This window comes from Ambystoma mexicanum, chromosome 5q (assembly GCF_040938575.1).
Source record: "Ambystoma mexicanum isolate Mex_15411 chromosome 5q, UKY_AmexF1_1, whole genome shotgun sequence".
NCBI lineage: Eukaryota > Metazoa > Chordata > Amphibia > Caudata > Ambystomatidae > Ambystoma > Ambystoma mexicanum.
Genome location: NC_090933.1, coordinates 782,788,840 through 782,801,720, shown reverse-complemented (window position 1 = coordinate 782,801,720; position 12,881 = coordinate 782,788,840).

Below are 12,881 nucleotides of genomic sequence, written 5' to 3'. Positions count from 1 at the left end.
TACTAACAGCTTACTTTGAAGTAGCAACAGATGGTACTAACAGCTAACTTTGAATTAGCAACAGATGGTACTAACAGTTACTTTGAAGTAGCAACAGATGGTACTAACAGCTAACTTTGAAATATCAGCAAATGGTGCTAACAGCTAACTTTAAAATAGCAGCACATGGTACTAACAGCTAACTTTGAAGTAGCAACATATGGTTCTAACAGCTAACTTTGAAATAGCAGCAAGTTGTCCTGACAGAAAATGTTACAATAGCAGCAAATGGTACTAAGAGCTAACTTTGAAGTAGCAACAGATGGTACTAACAGCTAACATTAAAATAGCACCAAATGGTACTAACAGCTAACTTTGAAATAGCAGCAAGTGGTACTAACAGCTAATTTTGAAGAAACAACAGACGGTACTAACATCTATCTTTGAAATAGCAGCAAATGGTACTAAAATCTAACTTTTAAATAGCAACAGATGGTACTGACAGCTAACTTTGGAAGAGCAGCAAATGGTACTAACAGCTTACTTTGAAGTAGCAACATATGGTAATAACAGCTAACTTCAAATATCAGCAAATGGTACTAACAGCTAACTTTGAAGTAGTAACAGATGGTACTAACAGCTAACTTTTAAATAGAACCAAATGGTACTAGCATATAACTTTGAAATAGCAGCAAATGGTACTAACAGCTACCTTTGAAATACCAGAAAGTGGTACTACGAGCTAACTTTGAAATAGCAAAAGATGGTACTAACAGCTAACTTTGATATAGCAGCAGGTTGTACTAACAGCTAACTTTGAAGTAGCAACAAATGGTATTAACAGCTAACTTTGGAATAGCAGCAAATGGTACTAACAGCTTACTTTGAAGTAGCAACAGATGGTACTAACAGCTAACTTTCAATTAGCAGCAAATGGTACTAACAGCTAACATTGAAGCAGCAACAGATGGTACTAACATCTATCTTTGAAATAGCAGCAAATGGTGCTAAGGGCTAACTTTGAAGTAGCAACAGATGGTACTAACAGCTAACTTTGGAATAGCAGCAAATGATACTAACAGCTTACTTTGAAGTAGCAACAGATGGTACTAACAACTAACTTTGAAATAGCAGCCAATGGTACTAAGAGCTACATTTGAAATAGCAGCAAGTGGTACTAACAGCTAATTTTTAAGCAGCAACATATGGTACTAACATCTATCTTTGAAATAGCAGCCAATGGTACTAAGAGCTAACTTTGAAGTAGGAACAGATGGTACTAACAACTAACTTTGAAATGGCAGCAAATGGTACTAAGAGCTACCTTTGAAATAGCAGCAAGTGGTACTAACAGCTAATTTTGAAGCAGCAACAGATGGTGCTAACATCTATCTTCGAAATAGCAGCAAATGGTACTAAGAGCTAACTTTGAAGTAGCAACAGATGGTACTAACAGCTAACTTTGAAATAGCAGCAAATGGTACTAAGAGCTACCTTTGAAATAGCAGCAAGTGGTACTAACAGCTAATTTTGAAGCAGCAACAGATAGTACTAACATCTATCTTTGAAATAGCAGCAAATGGTACTAAGAGCTAACGTTGAAGTAGCAACAGATGGTACTAACAGCTAACTTTGAAATAGCAGCAAGTGGTACTAACAGAAAATGTTAAAATAGCAGGAAATGGTACTAACAGCTAACTTTGAAGTAGCAACAGATGGTATTAACAGCTAACTTTGAAGTAGCAACAAATGGTACTAACTGCTAACTTTGAAGTAGCACCAGATGGTAATAGTGGCTAACTTTAAAATAGCAGCAAATGTTACTAACAGCTAACTTTGAAATAGCAGCAAGTGGTACTAACAGAAATGTTAAAATAGCAGGGAATGGTACTAACAGCTAACTTTGAAGTAGCAACAGATGGTATTAACAACTAACTTTGAAGTAGCAACAAATGGTACTAACAGCTAACTTTGAAGTAGCACCAGATGGTAATTGTGGCTAACTTTAAAATAGCAGCAAATGGTACCAACAGCTAACTTTGAAGTAACAACAGATGGTAGTAACAGCTAACTTTAAAATAACACCAAATGGTACTTAACAGCTACCTTTGAAATAGCAGCAAATGGTACGAAGAGCTAACTTTGAAATAGTAACAGATGGGACTAACAGCTAACTTTGAAATAGCAGCAAGTGGTACTAACAGCTAACTTTGAAGTAGCAAAAGATGGTACTAACAGCTCACTTTGGAATAGCAGCAAATGGTACTAACAGCTTACTTTGAAGTAGCAACATATGGTACTAACAGCTAACATTGAATTAGCAGCAAATGGTACTAACAGCTAACTTTAAAATAGCAGCAAGTGGTACTAACAGCTAACTTTGAAATAACAGCAAATGGTACTAACAGCTAACTTTGAAGTAGTAATAGATGGTACTAACAGCTAACTTTTAAATAGAACCAAATGGTACTAACATATAACTTTGAAATAGCAGCAAATGGTACTAACAGCTACCTTTGAAATACCAGCAAGTGGTACTAACAGCTAATTTTGAAGTAGCAACAGATGGTACTAACATCTATCTTTGAAATAGCAGCAAATGGTACTACGAGCTAACTTTGAAATAGCAAAATATGGTACTAACAGCTAACTTTGAAATAGCAGCAAGTTTTACTAACAGCTAACTTTGAAGTAGCAACAGATGGTACTAACAGCTAACTTTGAAATAGCAGCAAATGGTACTAACAGCTAATTTTGAATCAGCATCAGATGGTACTTACATCTAGCTTTGAAATAGCAGCAAATGGTACTAAGAGCTAACTTTGAAGTAGCACCAGATGGTAATAGTGGCTAACTTTAAAATAGCACCAAATGGTACTAACAGCTACCTTTGAAATAGCAGCAAATGGTACGAAGAGCTAACTTTGAAATAGTAACAGATGGGACTAACAGCTAACTTTGAAATAGCAGCAAGTGGTACTAACAGCTAACTTTGAAGTAGCAAAAGATGGTACTAACAGCTAACTTTGGAATACCAGCAAATGGTACTAACAGCTTACTTTGAAGTAGCAACAGATGGTACTAACAGCTAACTTTGGAATAGCAGAAAATGTACTAACAGCTTACTTTGAAGTAGCAACAGATGGTACTAACAGCTAACATTGAATTAGCAGCAAATGGTACTAACAGCTAACTTTAAAATAGCAGCAATAGTACTAACAGCTAACTTTGAAATAACAGCAAATGGTACTAACAGCTAACTTTGAAGTAGTAACAGATGGTACTAACAGCTAACTTTTAAATAGAACCAAATGTTACTAACATATAACTTTGAAATAGCAGCAAATGGTACTAACAGCTACCTTTGAAATACCAGCAAGTGGTACTAACAGCTAATTTTGAAGTAGCAACAGATGGTACTAACATCTATCTTTGCAATAGCAGCAAATGGTACTACGAGCTAACTTTGAAATAGCAAAATATGGTACTAACAGCTAACTTTGATATAGCAGCAGGTTGTACTAACAGCTAACTTTGAAGTAGCAACAAATGGTATTAACAGCTAACTTTGGAATAGCAGCAAATGGTACTAACAGCTTACTTTGAAGTAGCAACAGATGGTACTAACAGCTAACTTTCAATTAGCAGCAAATGGTACTAACAGCTAACATTGAAGCAGCAACAGATGGTACTAACATCTATCTTTGAAATAGCAGCAAATGGTGCTAAGGGCTAACTTTGAAGTAGCAACAGATGGTACTAACAGCTAACTTTGGAATAGCAGCAAATGGTACTAACAGCTTACTTTGAAGTAGCAACAGATGGTACTAACAACTAACTTTGAAATAGCAGCCAATGGTACTAAGAGCTACATTTGAAATAGCAGCAAGTGGTACTAACAGCTAATTTTTAAGCAGCAACATATGGTACTAACATCTATCTTTGAAATAGCAGCCAATGGTACTAAGAGCTAACTTTGAAGTAGGAACAGATGGTACTAACAACTAACTTTGAAATGGCAGCAAATGGTACTAAGAGCTACCTTTGAAATAGCAGCAAGTGGTACTAACAGCTAATTTTGAAGCAGCAACAGATGGTGCTAACATCTATCTTCGAAATAGCAGCAAATGGTACTAAGAGCTAACTTTGAAGTAGCAACAGATGGTACTAACAGCTAACTTTGAAATAGCAGCAAATGGTACTAAGAGCTACCTTTGAAATAGCAGCAAGTGGTACTAACAGCTAATTTTGAAGCAGCAACAGATAGTACTAACATCTATCTTTGAAATAGCAGCAAATGGTACTAAGAGCTAACGTTGAAGTAGCAACAGATGGTACTAACAGCTAACTTTGAAATAGCAGCAAGTGGTACTAACAGAAAATGTTAAAATAGCAGGAAATGGTACTAACAGCTAACTTTGAAGTAGCAACAGATGGTATTAACAACTAACTTTGAAGTAGCAACAAATGGTACTAACTGCTAACTTTGAAGTAGCACCAGATGGTAATAGTGGCTAACTTTAAAATAGCAGCAAATGTTACTAACAGCTAACTTTGAAATAGCAGCAAGTGGTACTAACAGAAAATGTTAAAATAGCAGGGAATGGTACTAACAGCTAACTTTGAAGTAGCAACAGATGGTATTAACAACTAACTTTGAAGTAGCAACACATGGTACTAACAGCTAACTTTGAAGTAGCACCAGATGGTAATTGTGGCTAACTTTAAAATAGCAGCAAATGGTACCAACAGCTAACTTTGAAGTAACAACAGATGGTAGTAACAGCTAACTTTAAAATAACACCAAATGGTACTTAACAGCTACCTTTGAAATAGCAGCAAATGGTGCGAAGAGCTAACTTTGAAATAGTAACAGATGGGACTAACAGCTAACTTTGAAATAGCAGCAAGTGGTACTAACAGCTAACTTTGAAGTAGCAAAAGATGGTACTAACAGCTAACTTTGGAATAGCAGCAAATGGTACTAACAGCTTACTTTGAAGTAGCAACATATGGTACTAACAGCTAACATTGAATTAGCAGCAAATGGTACTAACAGCTAACTTTAAAATAGCAGCAAGTGGTACTAACAGCTAACTTTGAAATAACAGCAAATGGTACTAACAGCTAACTTTGAAGTAGTAACAGATGGTACTAACAGCTAACTTTTAAATAGAACCAAATGGTACTAACATATAACTTTTAAATAGCAGCAAATGGTACTAACAGCTACCTTTGAAATACCAGCAAGTGGTACTAACAGCTAATTTTGAAGTAGCAACAGATGGTACTAACATCTATCTTTGAAATAGCAGCAAATGGTACTACGAGCTAACTTTGAAATAGCAAAATATGGTACTAACAGCTAACTTTGAAATAGCAGCAAGTTTTACTAACAGCTAACTTTGAAGTAGCAACAGATGGTACTAACAGCTAACTTTGAATTAGCAGCAAATGGTACTAACAGCTAATTTTGAATCAGCATCAGATGGTACTTACATCTAGCTTTGAAATAGCAGCAAATGGTACTAAGAGCTAACTTTGAAGTAGCACCAGATGGTAATAGTGGCTAACTTTAAAATAGCACCAAATGGTACTAACAGCTACCTTTGAAATAGCAGCAAATGGTACGAAGAGCTAACTTTGAAATAGTAACAGATGGGACTAACAGCTAACTTTGAAATAGCAGCAAGTGGTACTAACAGCTAACTTTGAAGTAGCAAAAGATGGTACTAACAGCTAACTTTGGAATACCAGCAAATGGTACTAACAGCTTACTTTGAAGTAGCAACAGATGGTACTAACAGCTAACTTTGGAATAGCAGAAAATGTACTAACAGCTTACTTTGAAGTAGCAACAGATGGTACTAACAGCTAACATTGAATTAGCAGCAAATGGTACTAACAGCTAACTTTAAAATAGCAGCAATAGTACTAACAGCTAACTTTGAAATAACAGCAAATGGTACTAACAGCTAACTTTGAAGTAGTAACAGATGGTACTAACAGCTAACTTTTAAATAGAACCAAATGTTACTAACATATAACTTTGAAATAGCAGCAAATGGTACTAACAGCTACCTTTGAAATACCAGCAAGTGGTACTAACAGCTAACTTTGAAGTAGCAACAGATGGTAATAACAGCTAACTTTAAAATAGCAGCAAATGGTAGTAACATCTAACTTTGAAGTTGTAAGAGATGGTACTAACAGCTAACTTTTAAATAGCACCAAATGGTACTAACAGCTAACTTTGAAATAGCAGCAAGTGGTACTAAAATCTAACTTTTAAATAGCAACAGATGGTACTGACAGCTAACTTTGGAAGAGCAGCAAATGGTACTAACAGCTTACTTTGAAGTAGCAAAAGATGGTATTAACAGCTCACTTTGGAATAGCAGCAAATGGTACTAACAGCTTACTTTGAAGTAGCAACAGATGGTACTAACAGCTAACTTTGAATTAGCAGCAAATGGTACTAACAGCTAACTTTGAAATATCAGCAAATGGTGCTAACAGCTAACTTTAAAATAGCAGCACATGGTACTAACAGCTAACTTTGAAGTAGCAACAGATGGTTCTAACAGCTAACTTTGAAATAGCAGCAAGTTGTCCTGACAGAAAATGTTACAATAGCAGCAAATGGTACTAACAGCTAACTTTGAAGTAGCAACAGATGGTACTAACAACTAACTTTGAAATAGCAGCAAATGGTACTAAGAGCTACCTTTGAAATAGCAACAGATGGTACTGACAGCTAACTTTGGAAGAGCAGCAAATGGTACTAACAGCTTACTTTGAAGTAGCAACATATGGTAATAACAGCTAACTTCAAATATCAGCAAATGGTACTAACAGCTAACTTTGAAGTAGTAACAGATGGTACTAACAGCTAACTTTTAAATAGAACCAAATGGTACTAGCATATAACTTTGAAATCGCAGCAAATGGTACTAACAGCTACCTTTGAAATACCAGAAAGTGGTACTACGAGCTAACTTTGAAATAGCAAAAGATGGTACTAACAGCTAACTTTGAAATAGCAGCAAGTTTTACTAACAGCTAACTTTGAAGTAGCAACAAATGGTATTAACAGCTAACTTTGGAATAGCAGCAAATGGTACTAACAGCTCACTTTGAAGTAGCAACAGATGGTACTAACAGCTAACTTTCAATTAGCAGCAAATGGTACTAACAGCTAACTTTGAAGTAGCAACAGATGGTACTAACAACTAACTTTGAAATAGCAGCAAATGGTACGAAGAACTACCTTTGAAATAGCAGCAAGTGGTACTAACAGCTAACTTTGAAGTAGTAACAGATGGTACTAACAGCTAACTTTTAAATAGAACCAAATGGTACTAACATATAACTTTGAAATAGCAGCAAATGGTACTAACAGCTTTCTTTGAAGTAGCAACAGATGGTACTAACAGCTTACTTTGAAGTAGCAACAGATGGTACTAACAGCTAACTTTGAATTAGCAACAGATGGTACTAACAGTTACTTTGAAGTAGCAACAGATGGTACTAACAGCTAACTTTGAAATATCAGCAAATGGTGCTAACAGCTAACTTTAAAATAGCAGCACATGGTACTAACAGCTAACTTTGAAGTAGCAACATATGGTTCTAACAGCTAACTTTGAAATAGCAGCAAGTTGTCCTGACAGAAAATGTTACAATAGCAGCAAATGGTACTAAGAGCTAACTTTGAAGTAGCAACAGATGGTACTAACAGCTAACATTAAAATAGCACCAAATGGTACTAACAGCTAACTTTGAAATAGCAGCAAGTGGTACTAACAGCTAATTTTGAAGAAACAACAGACGGTACTAACATCTATCTTTGAAATAGCAGCAAATGGTACTAAAATCTAACTTTTAAATAGCAACAGATGGTACTGACAGCTAACTTTGGAAGAGCAGCAAATGGTACTAACAGCTTACTTTGAAGTAGCAACATATGGTAATAACAGCTAACTTCAAATATCAGCAAATGGTACTAACAGCTAACTTTGAAGTAGTAACAGATGGTACTAACAGCTAACTTTTAAATAGAACCAAATGGTACTAGCATATAACTTTGAAATAGCAGCAAATGGTACTAACAGCTACCTTTGAAATACCAGAAAGTGGTACTACGAGCTAACTTTGAAATAGCAAAAGATGGTACTAACAGCTAACTTTGATATAGCAGCAGGTTGTACTAACAGCTAACTTTGAAGTAGCAACAAATGGTATTAACAGCTAACTTTGGAATAGCAGCAAATGGTACTAACAGCTTACTTTGAAGTAGCAACAGATGGTACTAACAGCTAACTTTCAATTAGCAGCAAATGGTACTAACAGCTAACATTGAAGCAGCAACAGATGGTACTAACATCTATCTTTGAAATAGCAGCAAATGGTGCTAAGGGCTAACTTTGAAGTAGCAACAGATGGTACTAACAGCTAACTTTGGAATAGCAGCAAATGATACTAACAGCTTACTTTGAAGTAGCAACAGATGGTACTAACAACTAACTTTGAAATAGCAGCCAATGGTACTAAGAGCTACATTTGAAATAGCAGCAAGTGGTACTAACAGCTAATTTTTAAGCAGCAACATATGGTACTAACATCTATCTTTGAAATAGCAGCCAATGGTACTAAGAGCTAACTTTGAAGTAGGAACAGATGGTACTAACAACTAACTTTGAAATGGCAGCAAATGGTACTAGGAGCTACCTTTGAAATAGCAGCAAGTGGTACTAACAGCTAATTTTGAAGCAGCAACAGATGGTGCTAACATCTATCTTCGAAATAGCAGCAAATGGTACTAAGAGCTAACTTTGAAGTAGCAACAGATGGTACTAACAGCTAACTTTGAAATAGCAGCAAATGGTACTAAGAGCTACCTTTGAAATAGCAGCAAGTGGTACTAACAGCTAATTTTGAAGCAGCAACAGATAGTACTAACATCTATCTTTGAAATAGCAGCAAATGGTACTAAGAGCTAACGTTGAAGTAGCAACAGATGGTACTAACAGCTAACTTTGAAATAGCAGCAAGTGGTACTAACAGAAAATGTTAAAATAGCAGGAAATGGTACTAACAGCTAACTTTGAAGTAGCAACAGATGGTATTAACAGCTAACTTTGAAGTAGCAACAAATGGTACTAACTGCTAACTTTGAAGTAGCACCAGATGGTAATAGTGGCTAACTTTAAAATAGCAGCAAATGTTACTAACAGCTAACTTTGAAATAGCAGCAAGTGGTACTAACAGAAATGTTAAAATAGCAGGGAATGGTACTAACAGCTAACTTTGAAGTAGCAACAGATGGTATTAACAACTAACTTTGAAGTAGCAACAAATGGTACTAACAGCTAACTTTGAAGTAGCACCAGATGGTAATTGTGGCTAACTTTAAAATAGCAGCAAATGGTACCAACAGCTAACTTTGAAGTAACAACAGATGGTAGTAACAGCTAACTTTAAAATAACACCAAATGGTACTTAACAGCTACCTTTGAAATAGCAGCAAATGGTACGAAGAGCTAACTTTGAAATAGTAACAGATGGGACTAACAGCTAACTTTGAAATAGCAGCAAGTGGTACTAACAGCTAACTTTGAAGTAGCAAAAGATGGTACTAACAGCTCACTTTGGAATAGCAGCAAATGGTACTAACAGCTTACTTTGAAGTAGCAACATATGGTACTAACAGCTAACATTGAATTAGCAGCAAATGGTACTAACAGCTAACTTTAAAATAGCAGCAAGTGGTACTAACAGCTAACTTTGAAATAACAGCAAATGGTACTAACAGCTAACTTTGAAGTAGTAATAGATGGTACTAACAGCTAACTTTTAAATAGAACCAAATGGTACTAACATATAACTTTGAAATAGCAGCAAATGGTACTAACAGCTACCTTTGAAATACCAGCAAGTGGTACTAACAGCTAATTTTGAAGTAGCAACAGATGGTACTAACATCTATCTTTGAAATAGCAGCAAATGGTACTACGAGCTAACTTTGAAATAGCAAAATATGGTACTAACAGCTAACTTTGAAATAGCAGCAAGTTTTACTAACAGCTAACTTTGAAGTAGCAACAGATGGTACTAACAGCTAACTTTGAAATAGCAGCAAATGGTACTAACAGCTAATTTTGAATCAGCATCAGATGGTACTTACATCTAGCTTTGAAATAGCAGCAAATGGTACTAAGAGCTAACTTTGAAGTAGCACCAGATGGTAATAGTGGCTAACTTTAAAATAGCACCAAATGGTACTAACAGCTACCTTTGAAATAGCAGCAAATGGTACGAAGAGCTAACTTTGAAATAGTAACAGATGGGACTAACAGCTAACTTTGAAATAGCAGCAAGTGGTACTAACAGCTAACTTTGAAGTAGCAAAAGATGGTACTAACAGCTAACTTTGGAATACCAGCAAATGGTACTAACAGCTTACTTTGAAGTAGCAACAGATGGTACTAACAGCTAACTTTGGAATAGCAGAAAATGTACTAACAGCTTACTTTGAAGTAGCAACAGATGGTACTAACAGCTAACATTGAATTAGCAGCAAATGGTACTAACAGCTAACTTTAAAATAGCAGCAATAGTACTAACAGCTAACTTTGAAATAACAGCAAATGGTACTAACAGCTAACTTTGAAGTAGTAACAGATGGTACTAACAGCTAACTTTTAAATAGAACCAAATGTTACTAACATATAACTTTGAAATAGCAGCAAATGGTACTAACAGCTACCTTTGAAATACCAGCAAGTGGTACTAACAGCTAATTTTGAAGTAGCAACAGATGGTACTAACATCTATCTTTGCAATAGCAGCAAATGGTACTACGAGCTAACTTTGAAATAGCAAAATATGGTACTAACAGCTAACTTTGATATAGCAGCAGGTTGTACTAACAGCTAACTTTGAAGTAGCAACAAATGGTATTAACAGCTAACTTTGGAATAGCAGCAAATGGTACTAACAGCTTACTTTGAAGTAGCAACAGATGGTACTAACAGCTAACTTTCAATTAGCAGCAAATGGTACTAACAGCTAACATTGAAGCAGCAACAGATGGTACTAACATCTATCTTTGAAATAGCAGCAAATGGTGCTAAGGGCTAACTTTGAAGTAGCAACAGATGGTACTAACAGCTAACTTTGGAATAGCAGCAAATGGTACTAACAGCTTACTTTGAAGTAGCAACAGATGGTACTAACAACTAACTTTGAAATAGCAGCCAATGGTACTAAGAGCTACATTTGAAATAGCAGCAAGTGGTACTAACAGCTAATTTTTAAGCAGCAACATATGGTACTAACATCTATCTTTGAAATAGCAGCCAATGGTACTAAGAGCTAACTTTGAAGTAGGAACAGATGGTACTAACAACTAACTTTGAAATGGCAGCAAATGGTACTAAGAGCTACCTTTGAAATAGCAGCAAGTGGTACTAACAGCTAATTTTGAAGCAGCAACAGATGGTGCTAACATCTATCTTCGAAATAGCAGCAAATGGTACTAAGAGCTAACTTTGAAGTAGCAACAGATGGTACTAACAGCTAACTTTGAAATAGCAGCAAATGGTACTAAGAGCTACCTTTGAAATAGCAGCAAGTGGTACTAACAGCTAATTTTGAAGCAGCAACAGATAGTACTAACATCTATCTTTGAAATAGCAGCAAATGGTACTAAGAGCTAACGTTGAAGTAGCAACAGATGGTACTAACAGCTAACTTTGAAATAGCAGCAAGTGGTACTAACAGAAAATGTTAAAATAGCAGGAAATGGTACTAACAGCTAACTTTGAAGTAGCAACAGATGGTATTAACAACTAACTTTGAAGTAGCAACAAATGGTACTAACTGCTAACTTTGAAGTAGCACCAGATGGTAATAGTGGCTAACTTTAAAATAGCAGCAAATGTTACTAACAGCTAACTTTGAAATAGCAGCAAGTGGTACTAACAGAAAATGTTAAAATAGCAGGGAATGGTACTAACAGCTAACTTTGAAGTAGCAACAGATGGTATTAACAACTAACTTTGAAGTAGCAACACATGGTACTAACAGCTAACTTTGAAGTAGCACCAGATGGTAATTGTGGCTAACTTTAAAATAGCAGCAAATGGTACCAACAGCTAACTTTGAAGTAACAACAGATGGTAGTAACAGCTAACTTTAAAATAACACCAAATGGTACTTAACAGCTACCTTTGAAATAGCAGCAAATGGTGCGAAGAGCTAACTTTGAAATAGTAACAGATGGGACTAACAGCTAACTTTGAAATAGCAGCAAGTGGTACTAACAGCTAACTTTGAAGTAGCAAAAGATGGTACTAACAGCTAACTTTGGAATAGCAGCAAATGGTACTAACAGCTTACTTTGAAGTAGCAACATATGGTACTAACAGCTAACATTGAATTAGCAGCAAATGGTACTAACAGCTAACTTTAAAATAGCAGCAAGTGGTACTAACAGCTAACTTTGAAATAACAGCAAATGGTACTAACAGCTAACTTTGAAGTAGTAACAGATGGTACTAACAGCTAACTTTTAAATAGAACCAAATGGTACTAACATATAACTTTGAAATAGCAGCAAATGGTACTAACAGCTACCTTTGAAATACCAGCAAGTGGTACTAACAGCTAATTTTGAAGTAGCAACAGATGGTACTAACATCTATCTTTGAAATAGCAGCAAATGGTACTACGAGCTAACTTTGAAATAGCAAAATATGGTACTAACAGCTAACTTTGAAATAGCAGCAAGTTTTACTAACAGCTAACTTTGAAGTAGCAACAGATGGTACTAACAGCTAACTTTGAATTAGCAGCAAATGGTACTAACAGCTAATTTTGAATCAGCATCAGATGGTACT